A 27675-nucleotide genomic window follows, 5' to 3' on the forward strand; every position below is an offset into this window, starting at 1 on the left:
CATTTTAGGGGGCCCTTGGCTTTTGGGGGCCCAAGGCGGTCGCCTACCTTTGCCTAATGGGTAAGTCTGCCCCTGGGTGTATTATACACTCATGCACTATATTTGTCTCTTCATGGCATTTCAGTGTGATATGCAGTATACTGTAGTAATGTGTGTTTACTAATCTTTAAGAAAGTTAGTTGCTTTGCACTATACTGTGTATTTTCAGCAAAAACTGCTGTGACCTGTAATTAAATTTATTTTTAATTAATTTATATAAAGAGAATCTTCTCTCTGCTGTATTGAAGAGAGAATTAGCTTGAAGCCCTGCGTACCTGTAGAGCTGTTTATTTGACATTTTACCTCATTATTATCATTAGAACACATGTCAGATTGAAACAGCAATTATTTCTTAATGTTGTCAATTTGAGGAGTCTTTGGCATTGACATTGGCATGAACTAATGAGAATGTTTTACTGTTGTACTGTGAAACAGGAGCTGGAATTGCAGAAAAAGAATGCAAAAGACAAATTGCTCGATTTTAGCTCTTGTAAAAGTGAAAAGTGCTTTCAAAATCTTTGCGATGAGGCTGTATGTTGCATGTAATACCTTGTTATTGAAATATACGTAAGGCGTTCCATGACAATGTTGTGACAGTTCAATGAAACCTGTATGATTTTCAAACCTATTTGATTTTTCAGTAAAAATTCTGTCACAGTTCAATGAAAATGAAATGAAACAGTTCAATGAAACTTCAGTTCAATAATAGCAAAAAAATTATAAAAGCTGTCCCTTTAACTCATATTCCAAAATTATAAGTCGTCTGAAGCCATATAATGTAAGTTTTACCTTTAAGTTGTTTGTTATTGATCATACTGTATTAAGGAGGGGGAAATTATTTTCTGTTTTGTTTCTCACACAGATCTTTTTTCTTTTCTTTTTTTTCAGAAGTCTTGGAATATAGAGCATGATTCATATGGATTACTTTAATATTCTTTTATGGTGGAAAAGAGCAACCGGCACAGTCAGAATTTTTCCTTTCGTGTTCCACAGAAGAAAGCAAATCATATTAGTTTGACTTGAGTTTGACTGGAGCACAGTTTCTTTAATAAACATGACATGAAACAATGGATTTTATAATTTTTTTTATATATATACATGAAAGAATCTGTGTGTGAAGAACCTTTGTTTCTAATCTTCAGCGCAACAATTTTTAGACTATGTTCATGTAATATTAGGAGAGACATTTTCATAAATGTGGGAAGGGATATTAGGACTGTATACTGTCCTTCATTTTAATCATTCCCCCTGTTACTGGGTGTTTTCTTTCAGAGCGAGGGTCCAAGGGTCACCTAGTCCTCACTGAGCTAGTTGGTGTTCCTCTTCCTCCATCTGTGTCCTTCATCACGGGCTACGAGGGTTTCCCTGCCTACAATTTTGGGCCTCATGCTAATGTAGGTAGACTCACCCAATCATTTGTACCTGAGCCCTTCTTCAAGGACTTTGCCATTATTGTCACCGTCAAACCCTCCAACTCTCGAGGAGGGGTCCTGTTCGCTGTCACAGATCCCTCCCAGAAGATCGTCCACCTGGGCTTGGCCCTGACGCCTGTGGAGGATAAGACCCAGAGGATTGTACTGTATTACAGTGAGCCAGGGCTTGCAGACACCATGGAGGTGGCTTCCTTTAAAGTGCCTGATATGACACAGCAATGGAATCGCTTCACGATCAGGGGTATCAGTTGATACTGAATTATGCATGCTCATTTTCCCAGTTTGTTATGCTTAGATTACGTTTGCTATAATCTAACACTCACTTAAGGTGAATGTTTAAAAACATTAATAATACTGTAAAATATAATATTTAGAAAATCTCATACTAAATGTCCATTTCTCATACTGTACATTATAATGTTGTGATGCCTAAATTCACTTTTTCAGACTTTAGTTTTTAGTGTTTTATTTTTATATTTGAATGTTTTTGAATGTTATATTTTATTAGACAAAATAGTACAGAATTTTTATATTGTCTATTGGTTTTATATGGAAGACCATAAGAATAAAAATCATGCTTTATTAAAAAAGTATGAAAGAATTATGACAAAATTTTAAATGATGAAAAAGATATAGTTATGACATAAAATGTTGAAATTGTGAGATAAGAAGTCATAATTATGACACAGAAAGTCATAATTATGACATGAAGATTTTAAGCCATAATTATCACTCAGAATTTTATTGTTGGTTCATACCTATTTTTCTGGTAAATAGTATGTTTTAATTTTGATCATGTAATATTTTGCTGAGTAATTTCATTGACCTGTTAGCACTGTTGAGTGCTTATTTTGTTTTTAAAAATATTTCATAACATGTCAAATGATAATAAAAAAAAATATCACCTTACAAAATCATTAGTTGAATATAAATTAATTGTTCCCTAATTTATTCACATTTACATCGTACAGCACCCACCATACCAAAAATACCAAAAGTTTTGATTCTGACTTTGTCCTCTACAGCATATGAACTATTCCAGCTGAAGAGCTTTTATCCCATGAGTTGGTTGTGTTGTGTTTAGGGAGGCGTGTTGTCATGGAGAAGACTTCAGGAAGGTCGAATCCTTTGTGTTACGTGGCATAATGCTAGATGGGCCTATTTCAAGGATAGAGAGGCACTAGCAACAAAACTCTCACATACTGTACACTTACAGAGAGAAACAATCATACTTTTAGACCTGGCTAAAACCACAAAGGTCCAAAGGTTCAAATTTCTAGAGAGTTGCAGTTACTGTTGTGTTCTCTTGTAAAGGTACTTTTGAGGTTTGTCAGTTTTGTTGTTGAATATTTGCTCTTTCACATCTTCAGAGGTATTACTGATTAAAGTTATTGTGTTGTCTGTAATGGTCCTAATTGAGTTTTGCTTGTCATTGTTTTATGGCTGTTTGTACTAGGACATTTTATAATGCCTTTAATAATGAAAGTAGCTGATGGCCGTCATAAATCCCAGCTGTACTTGAATGAAAGTGTGGCTGAAAGAACCCATTAAATCCTAATGAATAAAGCAGGAGGTGCTTCATCTGAAAGCCTGCTGATAATTGTACAAAATGTATTACCTTCCCTTAAGCGTTTCTGGCACATCACTGAGCTCTGGATGAATCTGTGCTGCTGTGCTTCTGCTGTAACAGAACAAATCTCCTCCTGACAGTAGTTTACAGCTCCAGGCAGCCCTTGTGTATGAACATGCTTGCAGTGTGATTAAACCACTTAGCATTCTGCAAATATACACAACAATCTTGTACACAAACAATTTGATTTTGTTTTACACAGCTGAACAACTAAACCTTTTTCTTTTTCTTTCTCTTACTCGTTCTTTCTCAATCTGACAGGGGTCTATTCAACAGCTGGTAATAAAACAGGACCCTAGGGCAGCGGAAGAGCAGTGTGAGGAGGATGACCCCAGCGTGAGGGCATTTTCATTACTCTCTCTGTCTCGTTCGTGTTATTCGTCTCGGAATATAATTACACCATCCTTGACCATTTTATAGAGGCAAATTTGTCATAGTAGATTGAAAGCTAAATGTATGTTTGGGTATGGTTGTTGTAGAGTGGGCACTCCCTCTTGTGGTGGAGTCGCAGGTGACCCTTGCAGTTTTGTTTTGCAGTTGCAGTCCTCCGGCGATGGAAGTGGTGATGGTGATTATGATGATGAAGAAGAACATGGGAGACGTGAAGTAATCTTTGGTCGGATAAATGAGAGAGAAGATAAAGAAAAGGTTTGACAGAAGCATCTCATTGCATCACATTTCTATTAACCTGATTAAACATAAATGTATATATATTAACCCAATGGCATAGTTTTGCCATGAAAATGTGTCTAATTGTTTTAAAATGTGTCATTTATTAAAGCCATACATTATTCTGGACCATTATACCATTTACAGATTTTATGTGTTTACACTACTGTTCAGAAGTGTTATTTATTTATTTAATTTGTTAAAAGAATGCATTAAATTGATCAAAAGTGTTATATTGATACAAAAAATTCTTTTGAGTATTGTTATTTATCAAAGAATCCTGAAAATAGTCACAGTTTCCACAAAAATATTAAACAGCACAGCTGTTTTCAACACTAATAATAATAAGAAATCTTTCTTGAGCAGCAAATCAGCATATTAAAATGACTTCTGAAGGATCGTGTGACACTGAAGACTCGAGTAATGATGCTGAAAATTCAGCTTTGTCATCACAGGAATAAATAACATTTAAAATATATTAAAATAGAAAACAGTTATTTTAAATTGTAATAATGATATTTCACAGTATTGCTGTTTCTATTGTATTTTTGATCAAATAAGTGCAGCCTTGTTGAGTGTAAGAGAGCTCTTTTTAAAAACATTAACAAATCTTACTGATCCCAATCATTTGACCAATAGAGTATCAATAACTTTAAAAAAGCATTATATATACAGGATTCATATGAAGTGTTTTCAGATTTTGAATTAATTTTAATTTTAAAAAGTTTTGAATTTTAAAAAAATGTTGTTTTTCTAAATTATATGCACAAATGCATAACATATTTCACGGATGGATAGATGAGCATGAAAGAATAAATCATTTTCATATTTGTTTGTCTTGTTTGTAGTCAATGTTATTATTTCTTTGTTGACATTATGCTTTATTTATCTTTGCCAAACTGGAAACAAAGAGGTTCATTTGTCCCTCCAGGGAGTTAAATTTTGTTACAATATTAAGAGGACTCAAAAGGGTTTAAATCTTTTGTTCTCTGCAAACACATGACAGAAAGAACATCAATTATGTATCAGTGTTGAGCCAAAAAAAAATTCTGTTTTACTTTCCTAGTGCACTGTAAATGTAAAGAGTGGCATTTTTTAATGCTAAAGGGATAATTCACCCAAAAAAAAAAAATGTATCTGTATGTTTTGCTTTCTTGCATGGAATACAGGAATGTTTTTGCAGAATGTCCTGACTGCTCCATCCAATGAAAAAGAATGGAGAAGGGAGTTGCTGAGGTCCACAAATTACACTATATGCAGTATATAACACTCTGAAGCAATATGATTGCTTTACATTCAAATATATATTCAAATATGGCTCTCCAAAACATGTACATGTACTGGAAGGGGTGACATTAATACCGATCGGTCACAAGGGACATGAAAACCAATTGCAAAGCTGCTGTGATGTAATGCATTGCAATGCATGACAGGAGTGTATATAGTGGTGATTCCTGCAAATACAGATTTATTCAATACAAAGAATTAATACTGAAAAATGCATATGGTGTCTGTGTTTATTGTCAGTAATCAATGCCATCATAAAATATTCTAGAAGACAATTCCTACAGTCCCATGAAAATTTATCAAAAATGTATATTTTTTTCAAATACAAGTATACAGAATTAAACCTATAAATAAGATAATTTAATAATCAAAATGATTAAATAAGTTATTTTAATTATGTCCAAATAGCAATATATAAAGTTGTTTAAGCGTTAATTTAAATATCACAGGGCACTTCAAGGAAAAAAAATGGTCATAGGAGTTCAGTTGATAAACAAGGTTGGGAACCTCTGGTTTGTGTGACCGGACATGTTAACTCTCGACTCAACCAATGCTGTGATTTTGGGGCTGGGATACCAGTTTGGTTACATTCCAAACAATGGATAACATGGGTCGGTAGGAGTGATAGTAGTGAAACCTGCTATTCTGTGCAGGTGCTATTACTTATGCAGAAATTACACACTTTACCTCTAAATAGTTTTATGAAATACCATTTTAATTAAGTTTTTTAAATCACAGCAACAAATAATCATAATAAATAGATTCAGATGTGTAGTTTACATTATTATAGCTAATATATGTTGTAAGAATGTAAGTATCAGTTGGTGTATTATTGCTTGCAGACACACAGACCCACCTTTCCTGTCCAAGCTCCACCCACTATGTTAGCTGACATGGACGAAGGGGAAGTTTCAGGACATGTGACCCCTATAGACCAAAGGCTGCTTAGAGGTGAGAGGACACTCTTTAATTAAGATTTTTTTTTAAACTTCACTTTGCCTGTTTTGTGAATGTTGATTATCTACATGTTGGTATTTTAGCAAATTAATATTAATATGGTCCTTATTTGATTATGTTAAATATTAGTTGCTATTCTTTTCAGGGACGAGCAAAACAGATGAAACAGGGGAGAGTACAGGGGATGTAAGTGTTACGCATTTATTTCCAGTTGTAACAAGAAAACAGATACTTATTTTTGAATTAACTGACTTCATTTAGACATGTTAATAAATTGATGAATAAGATAATGAGTAATGCTCAGTATATGATGGTTAAAATTATGTAATAATGCGGCATGTTCAAATATAAGATTTCCTCTTGAACTGTGTCAGGGTTCTGGCCAGGGGCAAAAAGGGGAGCGTGGAGAACCTGGACCTGCAGGCCCTCCGGGACCCCCTGAACCTCCTGGACCATCTCTCCCACCCATACATCCAGGTCAGCCTGGACGGAGAGGCCCTCAGGGTCCAGTGGGTCCACCAGGAAGACAAGGCAGACCAGGGAAAGATGGACAACCTGTATGATTATTTCCTCATGATGATGAGACGTTATTGAATGTGCTATTTTTTCTTATTCTTTATGAGAATATGGGTTATGATAATGCTGTCTAAACTTTTATCTATAGATATAGTACTATAAACCATTTCATGTCTTAGCAGTATAGACTGAGTGAACTCGAATTTTTTAATCTCTTGCCAATGTTTTAAAGGGAAGCAAAGGTGAAGAAGGAAAACTGGTGAGTAATAATTTGCTTTGATATGGATAGTTTTAAAATACTGGCATGTAGAGATGAAGGACATCCATTCAGTACAGTGTATATCAAGTTCAAATGATATATCAACACTATTGTGCACATATTATAATTGCTAATTGAATAATCCTTTCTGGTAGAACTAAAAATAAGAGACATATTTGACTCTTTAGATTTATAACAACAAAGAAAATTAGGTTGCACTTTATTTTACAGTGCATACACTTACCTGTACTTACATTGTACTTCCCGTGGGTTAGGGTTAGGTTCAGGGTTAATACCTACAGTAGTTATTACATAGTTATTGTAATAACTATAAAAAGTACATAGTATGTACTTGCAGAACAGGACAGTAATTCAAGTGCTAATGAAATGACCTTAGCAGTGCTCTGAGATGAACAAGCATGGTCATTTTTAACTTGAATTTTAACTTGTTATTCTTCTAGTTATTTACCTATAGAAGCTAAAAAATTGAAGAATCACAAGAAATAGTATAGTTCCAAGTTGAAAAATGGAGGATAGAATATAATTAAATTTGTATGGCTTCATGTTCAATACGGTGTCTCTTTAATACAGGGGCAGAGAGGACTTCCAGGACTTCCAGGATTACCTGGAGAATCTGGAGTCAAAGGAGAAAAGGTGAGGGATAATGCAGTTGAGCGTCCCAAACATGTGATTATCCACAATGCCACAGTGCAACGAGAACATCCCGCTATGGCCTGTTGTTTTGCTTGTATTTCATTCTATTTACAGTAACTCTTTTTTAGGGTGATCCTGGGGTTGGTCGGCCTGGTTTGCCTGGTCCACCAGGGCTTCCCGGACCACCAGGGCCATCCAAATCAATTAAAGTTCCAGTGAGTATAGTACACAAACTGTGTGGCTTTAAGTATTACTTCATATGGGGGGGGGGGGGGTAACTGCACTATTTCTCCAGACAGTGTTTTTGGCAACTGTAATTCTGATGTATTTTGATGTCGTCATCTACATTTATATAACGCTTTATACAATAAAGATGGTTTCAAAGCAGCTTCATAGTAATAACCAGAAAAATAACAGTATTAATGGTGCAAAAATAATCAAATATGAGATAAATTCAAATTCTCCTGTAAAGCAGCTCTAAAAAGACAATAGTGTCGTAATTCATCTCGAGTCAATTCATTGTTGGTTTAAATCAGTTCAATAACAGTGTCAATGTTGCAAAATGTGTCAGTTATGAAACTAATTCGATTCATCTAAAACTGCACATGCTCTGCAGCCTGTTTATTAAAATGTATCTCCATTTTCAATGACAGTATGGATTTGATGCTCTCGGCTCTGGATTTGGAGATGTTGGCATTGATACAGACCTTCTTAAAGTGAGTAAATCTGCCCATGTTTTGAAGATATTGTTACAGTACATACTGTATTTAATGGCATTTAAAAGTAAAGGTTGTCAATGTATATCTCTATAAACAATAATTTCATAGGGTCCACCTGGTCCTCCAGGGCCTCCAGGGAAACCTGGCCCGCCTGGTCCTAATGGTCCCTTAAGGGGTTTACTGCCTGGACCATCAGGTGCCCCTGGCAAGGATGGCAGAGATGGGCAACCTGGACTTCCTGTGAGTATGTTCTCTTTTCAGTTAAATCAGTTGCTGAAGAAAGGCTTACAGAAAAAAAAAGTTTACATTTCGTAAGAATTCATATCTCATCTGCTCCTCCTGTTGGCCCTGACATCTCATATTACATATGATGTCTAATGCACTCAGACAACTTGAAATGAAGCAATGTAAAATGATAAGTAACTCAGACCAGCTGATAAATTATTCATTCCCCATCAAGCACTTCTTAAGACTTCCTAGTGTTGCTAAATGATGGTTGTACCACAGCCCTTAGCTGATTCATGTTGTCTTCTTTCCTTCTTTCGATTGCCCAGCTATTTGAGGACTGGTTTAGTGGGTCTGGCACTGACTCTGGGTTTGGCTCTGGTTTTGGTAAAGGACAGGTATTGCCCTGGTTCGTTCAGGTCACTGAACCAGTAGGTTGGAAAAGACAGCATTTTTTCTCCAACAATATCTGCTTGCCCATATTTGCCTGAATGCAAACTAAGATTTGGATTCGGTTACCTTGTTATGTTTATGCATGTATTTTTTCCAGTCAAATACTTGCTAAGGCTTTACATCACACGTTACTCCTTACAAATAGCTAACAGAGGGCTGTTAGATACTTTAGAAGTTGTTAGATATCTTTTTGGTGGGGTTCGGTTTATGTGGGAGTACAGATTTAATAGTAGAGGAATAATGATATATACAAACAAACATCAAAGGTATTTCTCAGTAAAACATAAATGAACATTAGTTGTAGATTCTTTTTTGTAGTTTGACAGAAAACCAATAGCAGTACAGGTTGAAAGGGGATGAACACACAGGCTTCAAAGATGCATTTCAGGACAGCTTGAAACTGAGCTGCATTTTTCTGAATGTTGGAGAAAATCTGTCTTTTTTTATTTTGAACTGTCTGCTTGTACTAACAGCAATGTCAATTTTAATATTATGTTGAGACACAACATAATCGGTAACACTTTAGAATAATGGTCCGTTATTAACAAGTAACTATGCAGGAAGTAATAGGTAGTACTGTGAACTGTTTTTGTCAAGAGAACATCATTATTTGTATTCAAGAAAAGTCGTCCCCAGCCTACTGTCACTAAAGGTATAGGTCTTTTGGAGTCGGAGACATACTGGACTGACACAAAGAGCTCATAATTGTGAACTAATTCAATCACTTCCTAATTATTAACATTTTTAAATGAATTATTTTTATTATTATTTTATGTTTTTGTTTGAAATAAACAGAGAACATCCATCCTTTGGTAAGAGTAGTAGTCACAATTTCAACCTGTAGCCGACTTATTTGGCGGTTATCATATTCATAAATTAGTTTCCACAAAGAACCCAATTGTTCACTTTTAAGACGTTACTGTTGTGATTAGTAATTAATTGGTTATTCTTTATTAATTGGTCATAGTTCGCAAGTAGTTCTCAATGAGGATATATTTTTTTAGTAATTATCAAATATCTAATAAGGAACTACCTTTGTCCTAAATTTGCTACTACTTACTGCTTAGTTAATCTTGCTTCTCTATTAGTTAATAGTATTAAGTTAAGTGTTAATGTAGTACTACCTATTACTTCCTGCATAGTTACTTGTTAACAACGGACCATTATTCTAAAGTGTTACGATATAATCATATACTGGGATTAGACAAAATAATGTGAATGGCCATAATTATAGGGGTTAATATAATTTCACAGACTACTGTGAAAAAAAAGTTGAAATTATCTTTTGTTTCTTGTTTTTCTTTTCCTTGTCTCTAGTTTGTATCTCAGTGTAGTATAAGTTTTGTTCAGTAGTATTTAGTACAAGCCTTGAAATGGGTGACTTGTCAGACTTTCAACAAGCACAAATCATGGAAGCCTGTTTAACAGGAACTTCATCCGTGAAGAAAGTGAAATTGAATGATGGCAACCGTTGAGCGCTAAGAAGGATTGTGTCCAACCCAAAAGACCAAAGTGACGGCAAGCCTCAATATTCACCCTTTTCCACAAAAACCGGCCACAGAGAACTTCTCAAAGCCAACATCCATGAAAGAGCTGCAACTGCTAAAATTGTAATCACAGTTACCAATACTAAAATGCAAAAAAAAAAAAATCTGATCATAAAGTTTTTCACCAAGATGAACTTTATCATCTGCTCTGGACTGACAAATCACCTTGACTTTTATCAATCCACTGTGGATAGTTTTGGACAGAAAAGTGAGAAGCATATTCCATCCTTCAAGATCTCTAAAGCAATTGGCAGGTGTTTTTATAGACAATATTCAACTATTCAAAAGTCGTTTGAATCTATTCTAAGAAGGTTGGAGGCTGTATTAAAGGCTAATGGTGGTAAAACATCTTAATAATGAAATATTGCCTATTTTCCAGATGTTCACATTATTTTGTCCAACCCCTGTATGTCATGATATCAAGACACGATGAAAACATGTATACTATTTTTTATGTAATGTAGTGTGTCTGTATAGATACTGACTTTTATAATGTGCTATAATATTAAAACATGTCATAAGCAGGCCTTTTAATCTGTTTGACCTTTAAAGGGTGTTCCTGGTCAGGATGGCTTGACTGGACAACAGGGTCCGAAAGGAGCGAAGGTATAAAAATGACCTCATCTTGAAGAAAGAACTCACTCAGTGTTACATAAAACTGTATTGTCATCCTTCAAAAATGTTCCAGTTTGAGCTGTACACCTGACGTTTTTCTTTCTTAGGGTGAACAAGGAATAAGAGGGCCCCCTGGACCTAATGTATCGTGTTTATGACCACACCTTTATGATGCATACAGGTGTGGTCACATTTAACATTGTTTAAACAATTTTTCCTGGACGAAATGGAGTCATTTTAATAGGAATCTATGCGATCAAGAATATTGAATGAGGAATTTCACACAGAATTCGCAGCAGGTTCAAGTTGATCACACAGATTCACCACATTGACCAACAGAAAGCTGCTAGGTTTGAAAGAGACTTCTGTGTGAACTGTGCTTCATACATGGAAATTTCGCCAGTTTGACCGCCCATTTAATCGACATGAAGATAAAGCATTCATAATATTCAATTTTAATTCTTTCTCTCTCTCTCTCTCTCTCTCTCTTTCCATTCTTCTTCTAAAGGGTGAAAATGGTGACCCTGGCCCTATTGGACCTGTAGGACCGAGGGGTGTACCTGGGCCACCTGGCCCTCCTGGCCCACCAGGACCTTTAAGTAATAACTTCATGATGGACACTTTGAAGGTCTGAAAAATCCTAAGCTGAAAGTCATCAATTTTACAATAGATATCACCAAAGTCCTTTTCTGTTTTTAGAGACTCATTGGTGGTTAAACACCTTTTTGGGATTTCACATTAAATGCAGGACATTATGGTCAACAACAGACTACTGCTAAAGGTTCATCTGAAACAGTTATAATCATGGATAATCAGATCTCAAATGTTTCTTGAAAAACTATACATACTTTAAATACAAGTCAGGTTTGCCTGCTTAGCCTTTGTAGGTCATGTACTTAGTGCATGATTTTGTGGAAAATGTGCTCCATATCAAAGGCCAAAGCAAAACAGGCTAAATTCACATGACAATAACAGGACAATTCAAGGGTCACATCTGTTCCAATTTTTTCTTAGTTATGAAAATGTGTTCTAATTGTTTTAGTGAAGCATTTTAGTTTAAAAAGTAAATCAAACCTTTAAAAGAGAGCTGTATTGGTTTTGAGATAATACCAGTTCTTTGGGGTAGAAACACTTCAAACATCACTTTTCAAGGTCAGCACACCATTTCATCCATTCAGAACCTTAATTATTATTTCTGCAGCTTTTGAATTGGTCTTGCTTCTGTACTCATTAGTCTAAGGACAGGAGGTGTTTTATTCCGACAGGATTTGGAGGGTTCTGGTGAAAGCGGATTGTTTCTTGGAGCCGGAATTTCAAAAGGTTATCAAGTGAGTGTACAAAACCATCACAACTATTGTGTCATTCTCTATTCACATATCAAGGTCCTTCGTTAACCTTGGGTGTATCATTGCAAGCTACATTGGTCAAAGATCATTTTCCTTGTGCACAAAAAAGTTGTTTGTTGAATGGACCTTATCTGATTTTTTTAAGGGGCCTCCTGGTCTGCCTGGCCCACCAGGACCTCAGGTCTGTTTATCCTCTGAAATATTAAGTATGAATTTTATTGTATTTATTCTTTTGATTATCAAAAAAGCAGTATTAAAATAAATTTATAGCTAAACGAAATATATTTCTATTGATTGATTGATTCATTCATTCCAATGTAATGGTTTTGGTGTGTTTTTGTGTGGGTAAGTTAACAATATATTTTATTTTATTAATATACCTGTTCTGTTTCCTTTCTGTAGGGACTTCCTGGTGCTGATGGAGCCCCTGGTTTGTCTATAAAGGTTTGTCAAACTACACTATAGTCACACTAAAAAGCTACATATACATATAAACACCCTTGTGAAGCTCATGGGCACTCCAGTAAAAATAAATCTACTTGGCTTCTCAGTGATAAAATTCATGTGTTTTAGATGAAGATAAATTCACTGTATAGTTGTGAGTTCTTTCGGACCACTTGCACTTCTCACATGGTCAGCCAGCCACATGTTCAGTCACATTGCTTGGACAAACAATTAATGAATATTTAATTTAATAATAGAAAAATCACATAAAATTTATGTATTACTTATTTAAATATGCTATTTAATAATAGGACAATGGACACACTATTAGTGTACTGTAAATGGTTTTCTGTGTTGCATTTTAATCTCAAAATGATGGATGACATATTAAAAATGTAGAAATTAGCAGAAATAAGTTAATGCATACTCTTATTTACATAAGGTAAATATTTGACCCGGCCACTTGGTTTATATTTTTAATGTATATAATTGTATACAGTACATATTCGAAAATTGTATTGCATACCTGTTGCTGCCATAATAACAGCCCATTTCAAACGTGGTTTTCTTCTCTTTCTTCTACTTGTTCTTAACAGTTCCCACTCGCTGTAGTAGAGCGGTGATTAAATATTGCTCTTGTAAATACTTTTCAGCATTGCAATAATGAAGGCATCCATTTTTAAAAATTCATGCAAATTATCACGTTTAACCATATGGTGCTTGGCAGTGGTCAAAAAGGATTTACAAAATACAAAATGAGGATTAAATTACCACGCAACCTTTGTGTTTGTCAAAAAACAGCAGGTAATTAGAATTTTTTTGTGGGTGGTGGGAGAAAATTTGGAAGGCAGTAAAATGAGAGAAAGGCCCCTGCAGTTGTTGAAAATAACTTAAAAACAATAACAATTACCATCCGAATAGGGCTAATGTCATGAATACGTTTCCTGATCCCTGTCTCTTCTCTATCCAGGGTGAACCAGGATCCCAAGGAAAGGATGGAATACTAGGCTCAGTTGGTTTACCTGGTGCCAGGGTCAGTCTTCTATTTCTTGCATTCTTGGAGTACTTTGAAAAGAGATTATATAATAATGTTTCAAATGGTACAATTACTGAAATACTGAATACTAAATAAGTGTTCTAGCAGTAATAAGTTATGGGTCGATTTTTATGTAGCGTGCAAATGATAAAAATGACTTTAGTAGCTGTGGCACAATAAATGTGTAATGTTTTTGCTGTTTTTTGTTACCTTGCTGTAAACAGGGGCCAAAGGGGGACAAGGGCAGTCCAGGAGAGAAGGCATTTTATTGTTTTACACCAAATGATGAATAATGCATGATCATATTCATCTCAAACGAATTAAACACTGTATGATTTTTGAAGTCTGAGACAAATTTCACTTTGTGTGTAGAACATGTTGTAAATTGCTCTATTAATTGTGACTTAGGGTGAGCAAGGTCGTGATGGTCTGAGCATCATAGGGCTTCCCGGTCCCCCTGGCCCTCCTGGACCGATCATTAACTTCCAGGATGTAAGTATAAAGTCTGGTAACCTGCTTTGCTGCTAAATTTTGCTTGAGATCCTAAAAGAATGATTTTTAAAAGATAATGATTTCTTTTTTCCTCCAGCTCCTTCTTAATGATACTGCTGCCAAATTGAACCTCACTAAGATCAGAGGACTGCCAGACCCTATGGTACGTAAAGCAGCTTACTGTTTTCCCCTCAAAAGCTTTTTAAGATACTGCACGTTTAACATGGATAGTACAGATGTCAGCAGCTCTGAGGATATCTAAAACTGCAAGATCTTGCACCCCTCACAGCACAATGCTGCTAAATGCCTGGCATTTCCACATGATCTGGAATGGGTTTGTTCTTTGATCATGCATCGCATCCATATCATTGCTAATGCTTTTTTGCGTGTGTGTGTGTGTGTGTGTGTGTGTGTGTGGTGCATGTTGCAGGGCCCTGAAGGCTTGACCATTTTTAATTTTAAAGACAAGCACTCTGGTTAAACCAAGTAAAATAAAAACAAAAATGGTAGTTTTGCAATACCACTGTGCAATAAATTTTGCAGTACCAATACACATAGGTAGGTAATCACTCAAAAAAAATGGTCAAGCAACAAAGTTTTGGCCCACTTGGACTGACCTATCTTCATAGTGTTTTACTGGTTTCAGTCTTGTCATATGATCTATCTGTGTATGGATTTGCCAGTTTACTTTACAGTGTCATAGAATGTATATAATATCCATATCACCCTGTAGCCCAAGACTGGTTGCCCACTGAAGCTAAGCAGGGTTGAGCCTGGTCAGTACCTGGATGGGAGACCTCCTGGGAAAACTAGGTTGCTGCAGGAAGAGGTGTTAATGAGACCAGAAGGGGGTGCTCACCCTGTGGTCTGTGTGGGTTCTAACGCCCCAGTGTAGTGACGGGGACATTATACTGTAAAAAGCACCTTCCTTCAGATGAGACTTTAAACCGAGGTCCTGACTCTCTGTGGTCACTAAAAATCCCATGGCACTTCTCGTAAAGAGTAGGGGTGTATCCCCGGTGTCCTGGCCAAATTCCCTCCACTGGCCCTTGTCAATCATGGCCTCAGGCTCCTAATAATCCCCATCCACTGAATTGGCTCTGTCTCTCTCCTCTCCACCTGTAGCTGGTGTGTGGTGAGCACACTAGTGCTGTTGTACTATGGCTGCCGTCGTATCATCCAGGTGGATGCTGCACACTGGTGGTGGTTGATGAGAGACCCCCTCATGAATGTAAAGTGCTTTGGGTGTACAGCAATACACAATAAAGTGCTATATAAATGCCTCATTCATTCATTCATAATTTGGTGGTTGGTACATTTTTCTCACCTCAAAATTCTGTGGTAGAAACCACTATTAAACGAAGATTCCAGGTTCAATGCAAGTTCAATCACTTCCATTGTCTCCAAAAAAAAAAAAAAAAACTTTACATTGAGGCACTCACAGTGGAAGTGAATGGAATTTTTGGAGCATTAAAAAGCAGAAATGGGAAGCTTCTAAACTTATATAAGCACTTATATAAATTCTTCTGCATTGCATATGTAATGAGCTATAAAGATGGTTTACAAGATGGTTTACAGTGTTATGTAAACTTTCTTTATGTTTTTAAAGAAGGAGTAACAAATGGAAATACATTTTTGTGGTAATCAAAATTGCCACTGGCTAAGCTGAAAATATTCTTTTAAATTTCATATGATTTTGAGTAGAGCTTTTATTGAGCTTGCTCTGGTGTTTGGGGTTATAAAATTGCAAATAATCCACTATAATGGTGGAACTAACTTGCCTGCATGTTATAATGCTCAGGGCCCAAGAGGACCAAAAGGTGAAATTGGGTTTCCAGGTATTCAAGGACCTCCAGGACTAAAGGTATGAGTTTAAAATGTGATCAGAAATAACTTGCTGTACATAATGAAGCACAAACTCTCCCATCATTACCACACGATTGACATGACAAATTTCCAAATGAGGACTCATTTTATTTTCAAGTATTCATAAATCTGAGCTGCTGTCTTCACCACTGTAATTTAGCCTTCACAATCACAACTGATTGCTTACTGTAAAGGTGCTCTAAGCTATATTTGAATAGCACGCATAAAATGCTTTTACCAACTCAGAGATCATTGAAATAGGTCTCTTGAGGACTCACTCTGTGACAACCCAGAAACTCTAAACACTGTCAAAGAGAGGCACACGCTCTCTCTCTTATGTGTTCAGGTTAACAGAACTTGGCTGAAATTGCTTACAGCGCCTTTAATGAAAGTAGACTTTTCACTTATTACTCATATGTGACAAACTACATTACTTGATCAGGATTGCCTTAAAGTCAAGTTTTATGAAAAGAATATCATTTGTTGTATTGTCTAATAGGGAGAAAAGGGGGAGCCAGGCGTATCCATAGCTGCTGATGGCTCTCTAATAACAGGCCTGAGAGGACCCAGAGGACCGAAGGGAATGAAAGTTGAAACTATTTACTTTTGAGCTTGAACTTTTTGTGTTGTTCCTCAGTGTTCTGACATTGACATTGTTGTACTTTGCAGGGAGACATCGGTCCCTCTGGACAGCCTGGGATTGTGGTAAGATGCATCTCTCACACAAGAAATAAAGCATGCATGCATAAATACTTCTATCAGAGAATATGTATGTTTTTCTTTGATCTTTAGGGGCCGATTGGACCACCTGGACAAAAAGGAGAATATGGACATCCTGGTCGACTGGTTAGTTTTATACATTTTGTTTGTTTGTTTACAATTTCATTCATAAATCTCATAAATGTTTAGTTTCACTAACTCCCTCAAATTTCTTTTAGGGCCGGCCTGGAATAGCTGGAAGGAAAGGAGACAAGGGACATTCTAGTGGTCCCCCTGTATGTTAAATTTTTTTTTCTTTGTGACATAATGCTTGCAGTATGTTTCATATCTTTAAATCTAATTAAATATAATGACTTACCTGTATTCAAGGGTCCACCGGGTCCACCTGGACCTCCAGGGCCACCAGGACGAGTAATTGGCCTCAATGGAGTAAGTTTGATCTTCTTATCAGATTTGCAGCATATGGAAATTAAATTGAGCAAGTGTGCTTCACCCTAAAATGCAATTTTCACAAAAGTCATAAAATGATTCTGCTCTAAATCTTGAAGACAGTTTTCCCAATTCCTTCTAAACCACACTGCAAAATACCAGTAAGTTAATGAGTGAAATTCTCTGATTGGTGGTTTAGCTTTGGGTGTGGCGCATGTCTTTCTGGCTCAGCTCCTCCCCGTAATTTCACTAGCCGTGCCTACTTTGCTTTCTAAGGTGCTTCTGGATTATTCCTGGGTTCATGGCCATAAAAACAGCATAGAACAAGTTTAATTACAAAAAATCTAATTTACATTTGGCAACTGAATAATGCCTGCGTTATGCTGTTATTTACTAATTCAGGAGTGTCTCTCCATGGTCCTTTAACCCAGTATCTCATCTCATCTCATCTGAGGTGCTTTCCTAAACTCACCAAAGCATGTTGCATGAGCTCTAACATTTGTTGGGCTCAGCAGTGAATTCATGGTATTACCGCATTTTACGTGCTGTGTACATTTCACATGTCACACTAACAAAACCGTTCACTCCTGAATATGCTGACATTAGCATGTGCATGGATTCATATTCTTTTTAATATTTAATATCAGACAATATTTTCATCATCACTTCTGTTCTGTCCAAAATGTCTAATTTTATTAAAAAAAAAATCTTACAGGTCAACAACAACAATTCACAACCAGGTATATGTAGCAGATCTTACATATATATAGCAGCCTTTTTAACTCATTGTTTAGAATGTTTTATATATTATAATATATGTTATATATTTAATATATTTAATATTTTCCCGATTGAAACAGGCAATGGAAGAGTGTCATTAGGAGTCAAAGGGGACAAGGGTGATGTGGGAAATCCTGGGTTGCCAGGAACTGCAGGTATAATAAAAATGCCTTATTTTGGGAAATTAACTATAAACCTATGTATTATTTGTATATAATTTATTAAATTACCTAATTTAATGTTGTTTTTTATTATTCTTAATGGTTTTGCTCCACCCATATTTAAAGATTACATAAGTCAAATAACAGGAATGAACACAAGAGCTGGTACAAGGGTGGATTGTAATATACCACCAAGTACTTCTAGTCAGTTATCTTTTGCCTTTAGAGGAACCCATGAATGCAATAGACTCTCACCAGAATTAAAAGCTATATATATATATATATTTTAAAAAAAAATTAATTGTGGTTTCTCTAAACAATTAAAAATTTGGTGGTTGACAAATCAAAATTGTGAAAATTTATAGAGATTTTAGTATTAAAATTTTGTTTTTATATATTGATTTTTTTTTTTCATCAACCTGCCATAGAACTACAGATTAAAATTAGTCACCCTGGCTAAATCTGGCACATTTTACATTGATTTTTATGTATTATTAATGTGTTTTGTCCCTGAATGAATGAATGAATGAATGAATGTAAACTAATAAAAAAATTTTTTAAAAGTGTCTGTAAAAAGAGTCTGTATGGCACTGGCAGACAGTCCAGTGGCTAGATCTCAACAATGATCTTTATGTTTTCTTTCTTCACAGTGCCAATGTTTCCTCATGGTTATGTGGTAAATACTTGTTCAGTGTCTCACATATCTATGTGAAAAATATCTTTAGCAGTTGTATAGAATCTATAAGCACACTTAAAACTTTAACAGGACAAAAATTTGCACACACCTTCGTGTGTAATGGTGCATTCATGCTATGTCGTAATTACCGTAATTACTACATGACAGCTCTGACATTCTACTTAGTCCTCTGACTTGGACGTATGGATTTTTATGCTAAATTGATGGCAAAATAAATCTGTGTAATTTAATCAATAGACAAAGTCAATAGACAAAATCAGTTATTGGAAATATTAAAAACATGAGTTTGCTACTTACAGTAAATACATTTTACTGCTGCAGCCACTGCCAGGTTGAGTGTTTCCACATGACATTAGCAGTCAGGTGGTACAAAATTCAGAGTTTACAAGCTGTAATTATGAGGATGTGAACGCTTTTTAGAAGTTGGAATCTTATCTTTATGATAGTTCCAACATGGTGTGAGCACATCTTATGACAGGGTTTTCAAACCCAGATCTTGGGCAGAGGCGGACAAAGTACTCAACTCCATTACTTGAGTGAAAGTACAGATACTGCTGGTCAAATATTACTCCATTACAAGTAAAAGTTGTAAAGACAGATTTTTACTTAAGTAAAAGTACAGAAGTACTTGCTTTTAACAGTACTTAAGTACCAAAAGTACATTTTTTGACATTTTTATGTCAATGCATTGTTTTATTGTTGCACGTACTAGTACTTGCAATACTTCTGAAGCAACTTAGAATACATTACACCTACACTGTCCGCCTCTGGTCTTGGGACCCTCAGGGGACTACAAGGGCTTTCATAGAGAAAAACAGTACAAAAAAAAGGTTAATTCAATAAATGATGATGATAATGATAACAAAGTAAGTTAAAATGTATCAAAATTGACATTACTAACATTACTGAGTATTACTGAGTGATCACAATATCTACAGTTTTTTTTGTTCATGATTGCCTATTGCTGTTGTTAACAATATCGAGTGTGGGTCTCTAAGGATGCTAAAGTTGATATTGGCTACAAGGGGCAAAATGGAGAAAAAGGGGATCCAGGTTTGCCTGGCCCACCAGGGCTCAGTGGGAGGACAGGCCTTGTGGTAAGTCAGCTGAAACAAAGACATGAACTAAGACTATGCTTATTTTGATAAATGTTAGTAGAAGTGTCTCCCTCTCACATTCCAGCCTCAATGTGATGCTGTGTTTTAGGGACCTAAAGGGGACTCTATTGTTGGTCCTCCTGGGGACACTGGTTCCCCAGGCCTTCCAGGACTGCCTGGCTTTGGAAGTCCAGGACCACAGGGGCCACCAGGACCTACTGGACCACCAGGCACTCCGTCCGCATATGGCTCAGGTAACAACAAACACCTTTATCATGACTGCAAAAAGTGAACTTTTCCAAACTTTTTAGATGACTAGCCCGAATGCATTCTTAAACAGATTTCTCTCCAGAGTAATTTTGAGTGACTTTATCAGGGCTTAAAACTTCTTATAAACAACTTACTGATGCATCAAAATAATTTTTTATTTGTTTCTGTCTCATCTGCGTATATCCCTGGACCTCCAGGTCATCCAGGGCCACCTGGTGCTCCTGGCCATGGAAACCCTGTAAGTCAGATGGCACAAAACTAAAGATTAAATGCATCTTGTTTTTTTAATGTTTGTCTAGATTATGACTGTTTACTTTGCCTTCCCAGGTGAGAACATATAAAAACACTTAGACCTTGATAAGAGAGACCAGTCAGGGTGCAGAAGGGACTCTGGCATATGTCATAGACAAGAGTGAACTTTACATCAGGGTACGAGGGGGCTGGAAGAAAGTTGAGGTATCTACTGTTCACATTTCCCTTCATAACAAATGGAAATAGATCAACATTTCTTTGTTGAATGCTTATTCAAATGGTTTCTGTGTTTTAGCTAGGAGAGCTAATCCCAGTTCCCCAAGACAGTTCCACCTCTGCTTTGTCACAAGGCCTGAGCAGACCCAGCGACCGCAGTGTACCTAAAGTTCATAGCCAGGTGCTTATTTTCATATTATGTATGATATAACCAATACACACAGCTGATATTAAAATTCTATGCTGTTTTATAATACAGTAATTTTAAATGTTACTAGTGAATTTAGACATCACAACATTATAATGTACAGTATGAACAATAGATATTCATTTTAAAATCAGCCTTATTTAAGTATTATTTATGTTCTATAATACATTTTTATTTTAATTTGAGTTTATTTTGTTTGTTTTGTTGTTATATTATTTTTAGTTGATTTAGTTGATTAAAGCTTTTTTAATTCTGTTTAGCCTTAAATCATTTCTATTTTTAATGAATATATCTACAGGTGCATCTCAATAAATTAGAATGTCGTGGAAAAGTTCATTTATTTCAGTAATTCAACTCAAATTGTGAAACTCGTGTATTAAATAAATTCAATGCACACAGACTGAAGTAGTTTAAGTCTTTGGTACTGAAATAAATGAACTTTTCCACGACATTCTAATTTATTGAGATGCACCTGTATTCATTTTTTATTTTATTTCAACTTTATTTCATTTACCAAACAAGATTTTTAACAGTTTGGATTTTAATAAACAGTACACACACTGTTTGAGATTTGTAAAAGATTAAATTTAATGATGTTATAAAGTTCACTTTTTGAAGTTAATTTAAAGTAAGTGATTATTGCAAAGGTAATCTAAATGAGCACGAACAATTAAATATCCAATATTGTGCTGATAAGTTACAAAATATGTGAAGTTATTAAACGTAATTTCGTGAGGAGTACGCCCATCTAATCTTCCAATTATTATCCAAGTATAAAAACAGCCTCTCACCACTTCAGACTAAAGAAGCTGTGTGTCTGGTGGGTGGGATCACCTGCAATGCAGAGGGCTTTGCGGGTGGGATGGGTTCCATAAATATCCTGGAGGGAGGAGAGAGAGACACCAACGATCTTCTCAGCTGCTCTCACTATGCGTTGAAGTGACTTGCGGCGCAGGCGCCATACCACACAGTGATGCAGCTCGTCAGAATGCTCTCGATGGTGCCTCTGTAGAAGGTGCACATGATGGGGGCCGGGGCTCTGGCTCTTCTCAGTTTGCGGAGGAAGTAGAGACGCTGCTGTGCTTTCTTGGCCAGTGCTGCGGTGTTGTCAGTCCAGGAGAGATCCTCTGTGATGTGCACACCCAGGAACTTGGTGCTGCTCACTCTCTCTTTTAAGCATATTTATTTATTTATCTTTCTGTCTATAGGGGAGCAATCGGAGCTCGAGTAGAATATCCTCTCTGAGCCCCTCTATAGCAGACAGCAAGCCAAATCTGTTTACCACTTACGCTAAGATTATATGGGCACACAAACTCGTGAATTAAAATTGGCCGATAACCGATATGGCACCGATATACCTATGGTCTTTGAATCATTGCTTGTCTCCATTTATCAAATCAAGAGAACTGTTAAAATATTCTAGAATCAAAATGTAATTTCAGTTGTAATGTGTCTGATGTGAACGTCTAATGTTTTTTGCAGGAGTTAAAGAGCTTCCTACCAGGCTACCATGTTTTTCCACAGCATGCACACTCAGTGCCAGCAGTAAGGGTTGCTTAAACCTTGTTGCATCTTAAATAATTGATATGAAAAGGTGAGCACTTTGACGTGATCTTTGACCTTTGAACTTCTCAGTTGCACCTGGTGGCACTCAATGCCCCATTCTCAGGGGACATGCATGGAATCCGAGGGGCAGATTATCAGTGTTACCAGCAGGCCCGTGCCAGGGGCCTGACATCCACTTACAGAGCTTTCCTCTCCTCTCACCTACAAGACCTTTCCAGCATCGTCAAGAAAGGGGACCACTTCAGCTTGCCAGTGGTGAACCTCAAAGTATGTAAAAGAGCATGATTGCAACAGTAGATTTTAATCAAGTGTTTTTGATCAATGTGGTCTCATTACATGTAATTTGCCTAAGTCCAGCCCATCTAAATTTAGCTTCTTGAGTTTCCTCTCTAGGGAGATGTGCTTTTCAACAGCTGGATGTCTATGTTCTCTGGAAATGGGGCTGTTTTTGATCCACTTACTCCGATTTATTCCTTTGACGGAAGAAACATCATGACAGATCAGGCTTGGTAAACAGCTTTTTTCTTTTCACTTTTCTCAGACATGTAAACTGAATTAATTTATCTGCTAACACTTTGAATAAGGTTCTATATCTCAGTGTTTCCCAACCGGGGGTGCCGTCTGGCAAAAGCAGGGGTGCCGTGTAAAAAAAGTCTGTGCTCCATTTGAACCAGGCCTCATGGTTCAGCACGCATGTGATCCGCGAGTTAGTTGCAAAGTTTATAGAGTGAAAGTTCATCATTTGCACATTTTTCTAAATCTTACCATTCAAGCGTAAGAAGAGGCGAAAGAGAACTCAATTCGGTACTCTCAAAAGTGCGCACACAGAGAGACATGTTTCAGAAAGCGCAGACACAGAAATCAGTTCACTTTCGTGTCTCCTTGCGCTTGAACGGACACATACACACAAAATTATCTTAAAATACCTGTTTCGGCAAGTATTCTCGTTAACGCAGTTGGTTATGGTCTTAAGTGAACGTAACCAGAAAGAAAACAGATGTGTATCATTATAGTGATCGTGTATACGGTCTTAAAGGGACAGCAGCCTATAAATACCTGCTACTGTCTGTGTCAATTTTATCAAACAACAAAACACAACTTTAACAAAGCTTAATCTATATTTAATTTATTCAGTGAATGCTATGCAGTAGGGATGCACCGATACCGATACTGAGCTCCTGTACTCAACATTATACATACTCTTTTGGTTTCTGTACCCAATATTTTAAAAATGTGCAAATGCAATAAAAATATCGGTATCGGTACTCGGTATCGGCAAGTACCAAAAATAAAACTATCGTATCGGGCGAGTACTGGAAAAAGTGGTATCGGTGCATCCCTACTATGCAGTGTTATTTTTCATTTAATTATTACATTTATGTACCTGAATACTACTGTTAGACCTTATTTTATTTGTAACTTTGTTCTGTTGTATTTATCTAAGCTTGAAATGCATATGTTTGTTCTTATTTTATTACTGACTGTTCACTTGTCAATTATAATGTTTCAACTTTATTAGTTAGGCTATAGTTTTAACTGTGGCATCAAAGAAGTACTTAAAGTGTTCTTAAGATGCTTCTGAACCATCAGCTTCATCCTCATTTAGCAGTCCAGAGCAGGTAGACTGCGGTCTTCAGCAGTAGTGTTTGTGTAGGGTGCCACAAATTTTTGAAAAATTTGAAAGCGGTTGGGAAACACTGCTATATCTTACAATATGTAATGTATTAGTTATCTAATAATGAACAAACCAAGAATTGATACAGCATTTTGTTAATCTTAGTCACTATATTTGCTGGGAGAAAAAAAAGTGACACTGGGTCAAAATGGCATTGTTCAGAGAAAAACAAAAACAAAAACACAGACACATCAGTGTATGTCACATTTTATTATTACAATCAGAAATAATGTGAAATAACAGTAAATTAAACAGACCCACTTTATATTAAGTGTCTTTAACTACTATGCACTTACATTTAAATTATTCATTTGATACGATGCAGTTATTGTGTACATAAATATTTTTACATTTATGCTTAAAATACCTTCCTGCAATTACATCTGTAATTAATTTCTGTAGCTACATCTGTAATTACGCTGTCAATCCTACCACTACACCTTAACCCACCCTTAAACCTAACCATACCACTAAACCTGCCCCTAACCTTACCTGTATCACACCTCAATAGCAGCAATAGTGATATGCAATACAATTCACAACAATTCATTTTGTATTGTACATGGTACTTAAAGACACCTAATGTAAAGTGAGAACAATTAAACAAAATAACTATTATAAACATGTATTTAAGTCACATTTTATAATAAATATCCAATTAGAAATAATGCAAAATATCAGTAAATAACACAAAATGTATACAGACATTACATAGTACGCTATAAACATGTATTTAAGTCACATTTTATTATTACATTCAGAAATGAAGTAAAGTGCCAGTAAGTAAAACAAAACGTATATAAGCATGCATTTTCTACATTTCTGAATATATTTTAACTTCAATTTATCTCAGTTAATATGATTTCTTATATTATGAACAAACATGAATTAATAAATTGCACATGTTATGACTTAAGGCCTCAGAAACTGGTGTGGCACGGCTCGAGTACCGCGGGCATCCGAATGACAACTAACTACTGTGAAGCCTGGAGAACGGGTGACATGGCAGTGACCGGACAGGCGTCTCTTCTGCAGACCGGCAGACTGCTGGGGCAGCACACACATACCTGCTCAAACCACTTCATTGTGCTTTGCATTGAGAACAGCTACATTCAGAGCCCTGGAAGGAACTAGAAAGCTGACCATTTTTGAAGTCAAGCAATGCAGATGTAGGGAGCAGCAGTAGCTGGCCTGCTGGGAGAAATATCCAATCTACTCTTTAATTCGGAAGAGAGCTCCTGTGAGAATTTACAAGCCAGGGAAAATGGCACTGCAATCATGTTTCACTTCTTCTCTGAGCATGATGTAAATATGTATAAATCACCCACTGATACTGTTCAATCGACGACCCACCAACTTCTATTCAACTATTAGAATACCAAAGAATACCTCAGCCAGATATCAAGCAAGTGTAGATCCATTGTATGAATTCACCACATTACACTGTGCCTTCTCGGATGATATTAACCCCTCCTCATAAAGACTAATATAGAGTTTCTTGTGTGTGTGTGTGTGTGTAATGTATTAACTACAAATTCGAGACCATTCTGATCTTTTTAATCAGATTAAATACCAATAATTAGACATCAGTAATTGGATATACTGTATCCAATGAGGGTGTTTTGGAAGTTGTTTAAATTCAGTATATTAATAATTTCTTGGGTGTTTTTTTAATAGGCCTAGTTTGTTTGTTTTTTCACACCCATGAAGCTCCATTCTGTGAACTTGCATTTAAACTAGTATTTAAAAGAGGCAAAATGTCTAATTTGTAATGTAAAACACATAAAACTAAAACAAGTACATACTTTAAATGGCATTAATTGCAAAAGTTGACAGTGGCCACAACAATATTATAACTCTTCACTGTTTTTAATCTTTCTATGACATATTTAGAAAGACAAACTAGAAAGTAAGTAACGGTGTTGTTTATCTTCAAGTCAAATTTAAGTATGAAACAATAATAGAGAGAATTCCCCTGTTCTTTTTTTCATGTTTGAATTGTGCTGAGTTAATAAATGTTTTGTTTTATAAGTGTGGCTCGTCTTTCTCTAAGTTAATATTACACTATTTTTATAATTTTGAAAGAAATCTCTTATGCTCACAAGGCTGCATTTATTTAATCAACAATACAGTAAGAATGTGAAATATTATTACAGTGTAAAATAACTGTTTTCTATTTGAATATATTTTAAAATGTAATTTATTTCTGTGGTGGGAAAGCGGAATTTTCAACATCATTACACCAGTCTTTAGTGTCACATGATCCTTCAAAAATCATTCTAAAATGCTGAATATGGCATGTGGAAACCCTGAAACTGTTTTTCAGGATTCTTTGATAAATAGGAAGTTCAAAAGAACTAACATTATATGCCTCTACTAAATAAAAGTATTCATTTCCTTCAAAAATGAAAACTTACCTGACCCCAACCTTTTGGTATATACATTAGGTCACAAGGGGGCAGAGTGGAGACATAAAAGACAGGATATGTGGTTTAAAAAACTTTTAAAACGGTTTGATTCAGACTATAAACGTATAATGTGATATTAATTATTTATAGAGCTAAGCTTGGCACAAATAATGTTTTAGTGTTGTTGTTTTTTGTATGTATGTTTGTTTGATTTGTTTGTTTACCTCAAATTTCATCAAATTTTCCTCAAGTTTTTATTGCCAAGTTTTATCTAAAACAGTTTAAACTTAGTTTTAATAACCAATCTTCGTTGAGCTCATTCTTTTGTATGCCATCATATCATTGCTTGTGTTTTCTATGTCTGCAGCACAAACTAGTTGTATTCTGAGCTGTCAGTATTACTCGGACCAGCAGGAAAGAGAAGTTTGCTGCAGTGTACTAACTGCAGATATAGCTACTAATAATCAATATCTGCCTTCAGGCTGTGTCTGGCCTGGCTCATTTCATTCTGAGGACATGTAGTTCTTTCATTTCTGACCATATATGTTTATGATTCAAAGCCTTTTTATTTTCTTATTATATGTCTGCCAGGGCAGTACAAAAGCTGCATATAAAGCAACATATGTATCACACAAAGGTGCATTTACAGTGTTTAGACTGTTTAATGCTACATAGAGGCATCATAAGTGCATTTACACAGAAAATATAATTGCATGTTATATTAATGATGTAAATATATTTTATTATAAATTAATAATAAATTAAATGTATTATATATGTATTACATAATAATATATACATATAATGCATTATTATTATTTATTAATACATTTACTATAATAGTAAAAGATTTCTAAATACAATGCCCTGTGGAAACCAGCCAAGCAAACCATCTTAGGCTCTTTCTTGCTGTCTTTTTATTTTTATGCAAAATTACTGCCATGAGTATCTCATTACGATTAGCTTGACTGATTTTTTTTTTTTTTTGAAACCCTGATCATAAGAACTG

General features: G+C 35.8%; 1 pseudogene; it reads left to right on the plus strand.

Annotated features, from left to right (window-relative positions):
* The window catches only part of LOC107718151 (collagen alpha-1(XVIII) chain-like), a 30101-nt pseudogene extending 3845 nt beyond the window's left edge, over positions 1-26256 (plus strand).
* The last annotated feature ends 1419 nt before the right edge of the window (positions 26257-27675 follow it).

This window comes from Sinocyclocheilus rhinocerous, unplaced genomic scaffold (genome assembly GCF_001515625.1).
Source record: "Sinocyclocheilus rhinocerous isolate Xijiao unplaced genomic scaffold, SAMN03320098_v1.1 scaffold480, whole genome shotgun sequence".
Classification (NCBI taxonomy): Eukaryota; Metazoa; Chordata; class Actinopteri; order Cypriniformes; family Cyprinidae; genus Sinocyclocheilus; species Sinocyclocheilus rhinocerous.